Here is a 13478-nt window from a genome sequence, read left to right as displayed (position 1 = left end):
TTTGCTTTGAGCTTTTTCTTTTCTTACTTCTGTATATCTTTTTGTCGCTCTTACTCCATGGCTGGCTGGCCCCTGACATCCTCCTCTCCTCTCCTCTCCCTCTTTCTTCCTCCTTGCTTCCAGAATGCTCCTTCTATTTATTCTCCCTGCCAGCCCTGCCTATCCGATCTCCTGCCTCACTATTGGCTGTTCATCTCTTTATTAGACCATCAGGTGTTTTAGACAGGCACAGTTAACACAGCTTCACAGAGTTAAACAAATGCAACACAAAAGAATGCAACATCTTTGTATCATTAAACAAATGTTCCACAGCATAAACAAATGTAACACACTTTAATATTCCACAACGGTAGAAGGAAACAATGGATTTCCAAAAGCCATCTTCCAAGTCTCCAGGTCATACTGTGATATATGTGCACCCACACATATACACATGCATTCACAAGAATTTTAAATAAATATAATTTTAAAATAAAAAATAGTTAAGTTTTGGAGGGCTATGTTTCTAAGAAAAAGGAAACTTTATAAAAGTATTTTTATAGTTTATTACATAGCTCAGCTATGAACAGCTACATAGTGATCACAATGAAAACAGTGATAGACTCAACCAAAAATTGTGAGATAACTATATTGTAAGAAAGGTATTAGCAAAGTGTGTGTGTGTGTGTGTGTGTGTGTGTGTGTGAGAGAGAGAGAGAGAGAGAGAGAGAGAGAGAGAGAGAGAGAGAGAGAGAAAGAGAGAGAGAGACTAACAAATGGGGTTCTTTTTTTCAATGAGGTTTTATTAAAATGTATTACTTACTAATTCTATAATTCTATATAACATACTTTGTTTACTTTTCACTCCTGGGAGTTATCATAGCAAGAAGATAATAATTATCTGAAATTCAAATCCCCAAAATTACAGTATCAGGTATGAGGATGCATGCTTTTCATTCCATCACCTAGCAGGCTGGAGGCAGGAGGATCCTGAGTTCGAAACTAGCCTGTGCTATATAGTGAGATCTTACCTGAAAATGTCAAGGGCTGAGGGTGCAGCTGAGTGACAGAGCCCTTGCCCAGCTTGCTGAAGGGTCTGCGGTCAACCTCCACTATAAAACTGAGGGGACAATATTTCTGGGGGAAAGTTGGGGAAGAGATCTGGCATGCGTTGTCTCAGTCGTAGCCCTGAGTGCTCTCTGAAGTGCACACTATATACACAGAATACTGCGATAACACATACAATTACATGATAATGAGAATTGATAGATGAATTAACAAGTGCTCTTCCCACTACAGAATGTGGGCAATGTCCCTCTCAATCTGACACTTAAACCATGTCCTGCCATGAGGAACAAAAGGAACTGGTTTCTTGGGTAACTGGAGAATTTAAGAGGGGTCTTTGTTTTATTTCTTTCGTTTCATCCTTGTTTATTGGTTTTGAAAGGGGGAAGTCAGAGACTGACAGTTAAAGGACAGATTGACGGACTGACAACAGTTCTTCCCTGTGGAATGGTCTTTGAGTTATAGCCCCTGAGGCTGCTCCACTCACAAGCCACACCCTGAAGAGCAGGGCAATGGGCGTGTCGTAATTCATTAGTGGGAAACAGAGATGAACACACTGGATATGCCATTGACCCAGGAATTCCACCTCTAGACATTTACTAAAAATGAACAATGATGGAGTTTTCTCGAGACACACCCTTAAGGATAATTATCATGATAGTGTTTATAAAAACCCAGCAGGTGCCAAAGAGATGGCTCAGAAGTGAAGAATACTGGCTGCTCTTCCAGAGGACCTGGGCTTGGCTCCCAGAAACCACTTGAGGTGGCTCCCAACTGCCTGTAATTCTAGTTCCAGGGCATCGAGTGCCCTCTGCTAGCCTCCTCCAGCACCTGCATGCACACAGTGCAGCAGACACACACACACACACACTCACGATAATAAACCTATTTTAAAATCATGTGTTGTTTTAAAAAAAATTGTAATTTGTAAACTAATTTGTAATTTAAAAATAAAAACGGACTCCTTGCCTTCCCTGACTTGACTTGTAACCTGGAATAGTGAACTCAAGCAAACCTTTCACCTCGAGGTGCTTTTTGCATGGAGATTTTTTTTTTTTTTTTACTGCAGCACTTTCATTTCCTTTACACAATGACGTGTTGCTGGGGCCTAATGTTCTCACTGAACAGTAGAAAACCAAAATTTGTCATTTCTTAAAAGAATTGAGTACAAAAAACCTTACATAAATTAAAAGAATGAATACATTTACAGGTATCAATGCAAACTTTCCCAACTCAAGGCAAGTAACAACCCACGGCGGTCAGGAGGGAAACACCAGAACGGAAACTGGGTCCTAAGGCTCGGACTTTCCCACCGTTAGACCGGCAAGACGGAAGTGGTAACTGGTTCAGGAACCCTTGCCAGCCTCGAGAAATCCTGGAAGTCAGCTGTTGGTTTTAATCCCTGCACAGATCACTGCATGGTGATTCACAGATCCACCAGGCTGGGGTTCTCCACCACAGCTGTGCTCTTCCCAGCCACCAAGTGACCGAGCTAAGGACTAAGGACTAAATCAAGATATGCACAGGGTATTAAACATATACCAAGGGAACAGTTAACTTGAATACAAGGTCAAAAATCAGCAACAAGTTCTACGATCCAGTGCTGATATTGGATACAAGCTTCAAGGACAAATTTCTTTTCAAAGGCTTATTCCAGTTTCATGAAGCTAGCTAATGAGGTGTGTACATTTGCCAGGGCAAATTGATACTTCAGAATTAGCTCATGCAGCAGATGCCTGGCACCTGCTCAGTCCATCTAGAAGTATTTGCGGTGGACAATGGAGGGGTCCGACTGGTCATACTCCTGCTTGCTGATCCACATCTGCCAGAATGTGGACAGTGAGGCCAGAATGGAGCCGCCAATCCAGACTGAGTACTTGCGCTCAGGGGGAGCAATGATCTTAATCTTCATTGTGCTGGGTGCTAGGGCGGTGATCTCCTTCTGCATCCTGTCAGCAATGCCTGGATACATGGTGGTTCCACCAGACAGCACTGTGTTGACATACAGGTCCTTGCGGATGTCCACATCACACTTCATGATGGAGTTGAAGGTGGTCTCGTGGATGCCACAGGACTCCATGCCCAGGAAGGAAGGCTGGAAGAGCGCCTCTGGACACCGGAAGTGCTCATTGCCGATGGTGATCACCTGCCCATCAGGCAGCTCATAGCTCTTCTCCAAGGAAGAGGACGATGCAGCAGTAGCCATTTCTTGTTCGAAATCCAGGGCAACGTAGCACAGCTTTCTCCTTAATGTCGCGCACAATTTCTCGCTCGGCCGTGGTGGTGAAGCTATAGCCCCTCTCAGTCAGGATCTTCATGAGGTAGTCTGTCAGGTCCCGGCCAGCCAGGTCCAGACGCAAGATGGCGTGGGGCAGGGCGTAGCCCTCGTAGATGGGCACAGTATGTGTGACCCCGTCACCAGAGTCCATGACAATGCCAGTGGTGCGCCCAGATGCATACAGGGACAGCTCCGCCTGAATGGCCAATGTACATGGCTGGGGTGTTGAAGGTTTCAAACATTATCTGCGTCATCTTCTCTCTGTTAGCTTTGGGATTCAGGGGGGCCTTGGTCAGAAGCACCAAGTGCTCCTCAGGGGCCACACGCAGTTCATTGTAGAAAGTGTGATGCCAGATCTTCTCCATGTCATCCCAGTTGGTGACAATGCCGTGCTCGATTGGATACTTCAGGGTCAGGATACCTCTCTTGCTCTGGGCCTCGTCACCCACATAGGAGTCTTTCTGGCCCATGCCCACCATGATGCCCTGGTGTCCGGGGTGCCCGATGATCGAAGGAAACACGGCCCTGGGGGCGTCATCGCCAGCAAAGCCAGCTTTGCCATGCCGGAGCCATTGTCAATGACGAGTGCGGCGATTTCTTCTTCCATTGATATCAGCGAAGGACGGGGCGACGGAGCAGCGAAAAGACACGCAGCGCAAATCGGCGGCGGAGTGTGAGTTGCATGGAGATTTTATCAGAGCTATGGAAATGAAACTAACACAGCAAGAAAACCATCCCCAGAGTAAAGAGACTGCCTTAAAACATGGGGAACATCAACAACTACATACAAGGTAGGGGATTGATATCTAAGATACATAAAGAACTGCAGAATTAAACACCAAAAGACCCCAAGCCATCCAAACAATAAATGGGCTAATGAGTAATTCTCAAAAGAAGAAATATCAATATACAATGGTAAATGTAGATGTAATTCTAAATGGTCTTATTAATAAAATCAAACCTGATGCCAGTTATTGGAGTGAATGCTGGAAGATCAGAGAAGCAGAACAAGCCACAGCTTCCTCACCTCGCCAATTCCTCAGCTGATCCTGTTTCCTCAGACTGGAAGCTTCTGAGTCCTCATCCAGAATGAATCTCAGCTGAACTGTGCTAAAAGCTTACAAGCTTAACCAGCCTCTAGTTCCTGGTTTTCACACCTTATATACCTTTCTGCTTTCTGCCATCACTTCCTGGGATTAAAGGCGTGAGTCACCATGCCTGGCTGTTTCCAGTGTGGCTTTGAACTCACAGAGATCCAGATGGATCTCTGCTTCCAGAATGCTAGCATTAAAGGTGTGAGTGCCATTGATATCATACATCAAATGTACTCAACAGATATCTACAGAATATCCCACCCAAAGACCAAAGAATACTCATCAACACACTGAAGCTTCTCTAAAAAACGCCGCATCCTGGGATACAAAACAAATCTTTACAGATTCGAAAGAACTGAAATAACTGTATCCTTTTTTATTGCAATGCAATAAAACTTAAACTGGACAGCAAATAAATCTCTAGCAAATATACAAACTCATGGAAATTAAGCAACTCATTACTGAATGAATCAAAAAAAATCAAGAAATAAGAAATTTCCTAGAATTAAATAAAAATGAAAACCTAATACAACAAAACCTTTAAGACACATCAAACACAGTCTTCCAAGAAAAATTTTTAGTGCTAAGTGATTACATTAAAAAAATCAGAAGTCACAAATAAATGACTTAATGATATGATTCAAAAATTTACAAAAAGACCAAACCAAATCTAAACCCAGTTGATGGCAAGAAAATAATAAAAATCAGAGCATAAATTAATGAAATAGAAACAAACAAACAAACAAACAAAATACAAAGAATCAACAAATCTAAGAGCCTGGTTCTTTGAGAAGATGAACAGGATTGACAGACCCTTAGCCCAACTAACAAAAAGGACAGAGGAGCCAAATTAACAGAATCAGAAATAGACAACACTACAACATTAAAAAACAATAACCAATCAATTAAATTAATTAAAAAACAATTAATATCTTACAACAGATACCTATGAAATTCAGAATATTTTAAGGAAATACTTTAAAAACCTGTACTCCATTAAGTTGGAAAACCTAAAATAAATGGATGAATTTCTAGATTCAAACCATCAAACCAAAAGGAAGTCAACAACCTAAATAGACCCAAAATAAATGAGGAGAATGAAATAGTAATAAAAAGGTTTCTAGCTAGAAATGTACAGGGCTAGATAGACCAGCAGAATTCTACTTTCTGTTTCAAAGAAGACCTACAGCCAACACTTCTTAAACTACTAAAAAATAGACAAAAAAAAAAAAAAAAAAAGCAAAGGGACAGTCGAAAACTCCTGTGAAGTCAGTATCACTCTACTACCCAAACCAGGTGAAGAGAGGACAACAAAGGAAACCATGGGCCAATGTCTTCTCTGATGAGCATAGACTCAAATATGCTCAATAGGATACTTGCAAACAGAATACAGACATACATCAAAAACATTATCTACTATGACCAGCTTGGCTTTATCCTTGAAATGTAGGGATGGTTCAACACACACAGGTCAATGCATGTAATAAACCATATAAATGGACTTAAAGAAAAATACTCACATGATCATTTCAATAAGATTCAAAAAAAAAAAAAAAAAGCCTTTGACAAAATCCGACATGATTTCATGGTAAAAACCCTAGAGAATATTGGGCTAGAAGGAATATACTACAACATAATAAAAGCTATATATGAGAAACTCACAGGCTACATCATTTTAATGGAGAAAAGCCTGAAGCAGCCCTACTGAAATCAGGAACAAGAAAGGGGTGTCCACTATTCCCACTTCTTTTCAATGTTGTGCTCAACATACTAGCTGGAATATAAGGCAAGAGAAGGAAACGAAGGGATAAAATAAAAAAAGAAGTCGTACTATTCCCATTTGCAGATGACATGATGTTATACATTAGATATCCCCCCAAAAAAATTCTACCAGGAAACTGCTAGAAACAGTAAGAAAATTCAGCAACATGGAAGGACACATGATCACTTATACTAATCCAATATCTTTTCTATACCAACAACAAACATACAGAGAAAGAGATCGTAGACACACCGCCATTTGCAACAGCCTCCAAGAAAATAAAACACCCAGAAGTAAACCTAATTGAGGAAGTGAAGGACTACTACAATGAAAACTTTAAACCTCTGAAGAAAAAGACACTGGAAAATGGAAAGACACCCAATGCTAATTGATTGGCAGAATATTGTGAAAATTACCAAAATTTTACTAAAGGCTATTTACAGATGTAATACAATTCCAATCAAAATTACCATCCTATCCCAGAAATAGAAAAAAAAAATTGCCCTAAAATTCACATGGAACCACAAACTACCCCAGATAGCCAAAACAATCCTGATTAAAAAAAAAAAAAAAAAAAAAAAAGAACAATGCTGGAGAAATTACCATTCCAGCTTAAGATACGTTACAAAGCCATAGTAATAAAAATATGGTGCTAGCACAGAAACAGCTATGTAGACCAAGGGAACAAAACTGAAGACCCAAACATGATCACTCATAACTTCAGCCATTTAATATTTGACAAAGCTGCTAAAAACAATTCACTGGTGAAAAGAAAGCCTCCTCAACCATTGGTGCTGGGAAAACTAGATGCTGCCATGAAGGAAAAAAATTAGACTTGTGGCTATCACTTTGCACAAAACTAACTCCAAATGGATCAAAGACCTAAATGTGACACCTGAAACAATGATACTGCTAGAAAAAACATAGGCAGTACCCTACCTATTTAGATGTGGGGGAGGGCTTTCTGAACAGGATTTAATTTGCCCAAGAAGTAAGGCTAACAATGAACAAGTGGGGCATCATAAAACTGAAAAGGCCTCTGCACAGCTAAAGAAACAACTAGGTGAAGAGGAAGCCTATAGATTGGGAGACTATCTTTCCCAACTAAACATGACAGAGGACTCATATACAGAATGTATAAAGAATGTCTCAGTGCTTGGGAGGCAGAGAAAGACAGGTCTCTGAATTCAAGGCCAGTCTGGTCTACAGTGAGAGAGTTCCAGGACAACAAGAGCTACACAGAGAAATCCTGTCTCGAAAAAAAACAAAAAAAGAACTTAAAAACAAAAAAAAACCCAAAAAGTCAAAAAACCAAATGATACAAAGATAGACCTGGGAATGGAACCAATAGTTCTCAAAAGAAGAAAAAAATGGCTAATTAAAAAATCCCTAGCAATTAGGAAATGTAAATCAAAACAACTTTGAGATTTCGTTTTACCCAGTCAGAATGGCAAAGGCCCACAAAATAAGAGATAACAAATGCTAGAGGGCCGGGGCGGAGAGAGAGCCTGGTTCATTGTGAGGAGGATTGCACACTGGTGCAGCCACTATAGAAGTTGATGTGGAGAACTCTCAAAAAGCTAACTTCTCATTAATGATCCTCTAGAAAAGCCAACTGAAGGAATTATCCTAAAGGGGGTTTGGAATTTATTTAATGTTGAACAATTATAATACTCCTGGAACATATTTGCTCTCTCATGACACTTTGATGGTCCACATTTCCTTAGGTCATTAGATCCTGATTTGTCTTCAGAACATAACTCTTTAACCTATATACTCAGGCCTCCTCTAGCTCTCACCTCCAACTGTACTCTTTACGAAGGAACTGTCCTGTTGCCGTCCTCAAGAGCTGATCAGGCTGACTGTAGAATGCAATCATGGCTGTACCGCCTCAGAACAAGAAAGCTGCAGCAAGGCGCAATTCCACTCAAAGACAGTGCAAATAAGGCACTTTGTGGGGGTTCTGAAACCACCTTTTCTTAAAAGCAACTCAATGACAGAGACACAATCCCTTGCCAGGGAGTACAAATGGATCTCATTACCTTATCATGCCAACTATAATGTATCATCACAATTTTCTGGAAACTCCTCAGGCTTTTTAAACCTTGGACCCATTATTTACTCTTAAAAAATGTTTCCTTAAGAATAGTGAGTGGAAAAATTATCTGCTTTTTCATAATTATGTATATCTCACTAGTACAAAATATTTTTTCCACTATAATGACTGAAAAGAAACTGGAGAACACTGGACACAGACACAAGTCCCTCATGTCTTTCAGTTTTTATTCCTAGTATGAGCCACAGTCACCATAAATACATTAGGGCTTGTCTACCAATGGTTCTTGGGCTTCGTTGGACATGCCTCCCAGTTCTGCTTCTCAGATTGTTGACTTGTCAATTCTGCTTCCTAACCCTCCCTCTCACAGGCACTGATAAGCATGCTATGTCCAAAGGTAAAGCAAGCACAAGCAATTCCACCTAGATAAGAAGGTCTACTGCATCTATCAATCATTGAAGGGAAGGTCTACTGCATCTATCAATCATTGAAAGAAGGTCTACTGTACCTGTCAGTCATTGAAGAGAAGGTCTACTGCATCTATCAATCATTGAAGGGAAGGTCTACTGCATCTTGAAGGGAAGGCCTACTGCATCTATCAGTCATTGAAGAGAAGGTCTACTGCATCTATCATTGAATGGAAGGTCTACTGCATCAATCACTGAAGGGAAGGTCTACTGCAGTTATTATTGAAGGGAAGGTCTACTGCATCTATCAGTCATTGAAGGGAAGGCCTACTGCATCTATCAGTCATTGAAGAGGTCTACTGCATCTATCACTGAAGGGAAGGTCTACTGTATCTGTCAGGCTCTCAAATATTTGAACAGACTGTTGTATTCTGTAAACTGCATGGCAATCTTTCATATTCAAATTTATGCATTTCTATAGCTGTGTTTCTCAACTTCTGAAAACCACCTTGTTTTTCTTTCATGGTCTGATCATTTTTCACTCTTATTTTTTACTAGAAAAGAAGTAGAAACTCTCAGAGAGGACAGCCAAGGTCTCTTAGTAATTTGTTCTAGGGCATTTTTCTTTGGCTTCCTTACTTTGATCAAAATAAGAATCAGATTCATTCCCTCTGAGAAAGTGACTCCATCTAGTTGACAGACTGACACTAAAAATCATGTCACTCGTCTATGTATCACGTGAGATGAAGATTTGCTCTAAAGCTGTATGGAGTACAAATGGTCTTTTGGGTTACTGATCATACAAATGGATCTTTCCTTGCAGTCACTGTTGCAGGGTTTTTGATTATACTGTGACACTCCAAGACTGTTAATAAAGTTAACCTTGAATCAGGGGGTGGAGTCAATGACTAGGTGGCTGGAATTAGCTATACAGACCTTAGAGGGCCCAGGTTACCATACAATAGAGAGACAAAGGTAAGAGTAGAAAGGGCTGAAAAGGATTTATGGGCCTTTTCAATCTGAGAAGCATAGAGACAGAGGGTCAGATAGTTGTTCCTCCACTGCTTTCATGATCTATTGGGTTTTTACTCCAATATCTGACTCCTGAGCTTTTATTAATAATAGAACAATGTAGACAAATGCTTCAAGTCACTTTCCAACCTTCCATTCTTCCTTGTTCATTTTCTATACACAGGTTACATGACCTGTGTAACTGTGTCATCTAGCTCTTTCTGGGTCTTTGTTTTAAAGTCTTGAGATTACTGCCTTGAAATTCTGGTTTTGATTTTGTTTAGTTTTTTTAGACAGAGTCTCAGTATGAAGACCAGATCAGCTTAGAATTCACAGAGATCCTGCCTCTGCCTCAAAAGTGATGAAATTAAAGGCAAGTACCACCAAGCCCAGCTGCCTTGAAATTGTTGTTTTTTGGGGTTTTTTTTCGAGACAGGGTTTCTCTGTGTAGCTTTGTGCCTTTCCTGGAACTCGCTTTGGAGACCAGGCTGGCCTCTGCCTCCCGAGTGCTGGGATTAAAGGCGTGCGCCACCACCGCCCGGCTTGCCTTGAAATTCTTAATCATCTTTTGGACAAAAGGCCCCATATTTTCTTTTTGCATGAAGTTCACATCTATAGTTCTGGTTCTTATTGAAGAGAATTAGGAACATCTTAAGTTCTTCCCCCAAATATACTTGCCATTTATACTTAAAATTCTTTTTGCAATTTTGAGCTCTACATTATAAGCTTCCTTCTCTGGTTACCACCTCTCTCTCCTGCTTTCTCTACTGGCACTAAGGATGGGAACTACACCAACAAGAGTGAGTTGTTCAATGTAGCTTAAGTACCAAGAGAATTTGGGCACGATCAACCTGCAACTACTTACTGTGCGTGCACGCATTAAATTTGTGCAATAGCCCTACACAGCCCTTCTTGTCAAAGGCTCAGTCTCAGTATAATGTAATATGCATTTATTATCTGATCTAGGTAGGGTACTAGGGGAGCCTTCACAGAGTACTGGCTCTAAAACAAGCACCACAGTGTCTCCCACAAAGGTCCATGTGATAAAGGCCTGGCAGCATGGCACTAGAAGGAGACAGTGGTTCTTAGGAGGTGGGGCTAGTGGAGAGTCTTGGGTGATTTCAGGAATCTCCTTGAAGATGATTTTGGGATTCTGGCTTCCTTCTCCCTCTCTTTCTCTCACCATCCGTGAGGTGAATTGCTTTGCTTTGCCACACATTGCCACCATGTACTCTCACCCCAAGCCTAAAAGAAAAACTGCCAACTGATAATGAACCCAAACTCAAAAAGCATGAGCACTAATAAACCTTTTCTCTTTGTCTCAAATACTTGTTGCAGTGACAGAAAACTAAAACAAACAGCGGCATGGGTAGGAGGATGTGCATCTGCACATACATGCCTGTGTGCATGTGGAGTCAAGGGTAGATACTGGTTATCTTTCTCCTTTGCTCTCCATCTTATTAAGAGAAGGTCTCCTGCTGAAGCGTTCCAATCCAGCTAGCCTGGCTAGCCAGCAAGCCTCAGGGATCTTCCGGCATGCACCACCTCACTGCTTGATTACAGGCTTACACCATCATGTTTACCACATTTTGTTTTAAATGTGGGTTTTAGATCAACTCAGGTCCTCATGCTAACCCAGCGAGCACTTTACCATCATCTCCCTAGCTCGCTGGGAGAGCTAGTGCAGTAACAGATGACTGGAACAGAATAACTTTTTGTGTTAACAAATCTCAAACTATGACTATTCAAACTAGATACATGTAGATATTTTGGGTGAAGAGTTACTTTATTTTGATTTTGGGTGGGGAGGCATGGGACAGTATCCAATATAACCCAGACTGACCTTGAACTTGCTATGGAGCTGAAGGTGATCTTGAACTTTCAATCTTCCAGTCTCCACCTTCCAAGCGCTAGATTTTAGATAATGCTTAGTTCTACCCTGGGCTGAGTAATGGGTACAGGTGCTTCATGCATGACAGACGCTCTACCAGCTGAGCTACATTCCCAGCTCTAGTTTTTCAGTTTCCTTGAGAAAAAGTCTACTAGGTAGCTAAGGCTGGCCTCAGATTCATGACCTTTCACCTTAAGATTACTAAGTACTGGGATTCCAGGTGTAGGCCATGATGCATAGCTTAAAGGTAAAATTAAATATGAACAGTGGGTCAACTAAGCTTTCTTTTCCATCTGTGACAGGGTCTTACTGTGTATGTCAGACTGGCCTGAAACTTGCTATGTAGTCCAAGTTGGTCTCAAGGGTTGCTGCTGGTGGTTTATTTATTTAATTCTTACATGTATCAGTGTTTTTATTTGCCTGTATATATAGACATGCACCATGTATATAAAGTGCCTGCAAAGGCAAGAAACCAGCATTGGAACCCATGGAACTGGAGCTCCAGACAGTTGTGAGCCTTCATGTGGGTCCTGGGAACCCAATGGAGCAGCAAGTGTTCACCACTGAGCCATTTCTTCTGCCCTTGGTCTCAGATTCTTGACCTACTACCTTGATTTCCAGATCAAAAATTATAAGTACACAACACCAAATACACTCATTTTTTCTTTTAATTTTGAGAAAATTATCCCCTTTCCCTTTCCTTCCTCCAAACCTTCCCATATATACTTCCTAGTGCCTTCAGATTCATGGCATCTTTTCATTGTGTTATATGCATATATTCCTAACTACAGCTGCTCACAGTCTGCATGTTACTCATAGGCGTGTTCTCGGGAGTGACCACATGGTATTAGATAACCTGTTGGTGTGCTCCTCCCTAGAGACTATTTCTTCCACTCTCAGCATTCCTTAGCTGCCTATAGTTCTTTGGGTAGGGTTCAGGCTTCAACGGTTTTCCTGTCCACTGTGGCACATCTACTGGTGTTGGCCTTGTTCAGCTCATGTTTAGGTAGTCATGCTGGTGGGACTTTATGGGTGTAGCTCCTGACACTACTAGGAGACACAATCTCACAACAAACTCCCTGATCTCCTGGCTCTAACAATCTCCCACACACACACACAATGTTCCCTGAGTCTTTGGTGTAGGAATGTTGTGTGTGTGTATCCATTGGGACTGTGTTCCACGACTCTGTACCAAATACACTCAAATACGGCTGCTCTGCTCTATTAAATATTTGTCCCACATATCATTTTTAAATGTGAAAAGAAACTTATCACCAGTTAACATATATGAAGGAAAATTATTCCAGCCCACAAAATAAAATACGACATAGAGACCAGTGTTTCAAAGGTGACCAAAAGCAAAAACTGAAATTCATTTCATCTCACTAGTTACAAAAAAGTGCTTCAATTACATAATGAATGCTTTAGTTTGTTTACATTTTAAATTCATTACTATTTTAATTCTTAGCTTTACCTATAATAAAACATATTTCATAAAAACATATTACTGTAAACCTCACCTGTTAAAATTTGGATGTCTCAAAGAAAAGTAAAGTGGGAAACGGGCAACTGAAGTCAGTTTTTCTAGTTCTTGACGATAAACACTGCCGCGTCACTAAAGTTATGTTAGTAATTGGACATTGTTAGTAAATACGGCCAAGATTTGAAACTCTGCAGGGCAGATGATCCTTTGCTTGGAGAGATTCACAACATACCTCAGTAACAAGGAGTGGTAATTAAGAGCAATGCAAACTGATAGTAAACAGACAAAGATTGCAAAAGCAATTACTACTCCCATTGACAAGTTGGAGCTGGGCAGAAGACAGACTATGCAGATAAATCAACCCTTCATAAGGCCTGACAGCCAAAGGAAATAAAAATTTCAAAGATATCATTAAGAGCTTGGCACAATAATCACATTTAAATTGTTTTATG

General features: G+C 40.7%; 1 pseudogene; it reads right to left on the bottom strand.

The window, feature by feature from the left end:
* Positions 1–2535: 2535 nt before the first annotated feature.
* Positions 2536–3944, bottom strand: LOC114703586 (annotated as a pseudogene).
* Between the last annotated feature and the right edge of the window lie 9534 nt (positions 3945–13478).

This window comes from Peromyscus leucopus, chromosome 11, assembly GCF_004664715.2.
Source record: "Peromyscus leucopus breed LL Stock chromosome 11, UCI_PerLeu_2.1, whole genome shotgun sequence".
Lineage (NCBI taxonomy): Eukaryota > Metazoa > Chordata > Mammalia > Rodentia > Cricetidae > Peromyscus > Peromyscus leucopus.
The sequence above is the reverse complement of the archived record's forward strand: the minus strand, read 5'-3'. Positions and strand labels throughout refer to the sequence as shown.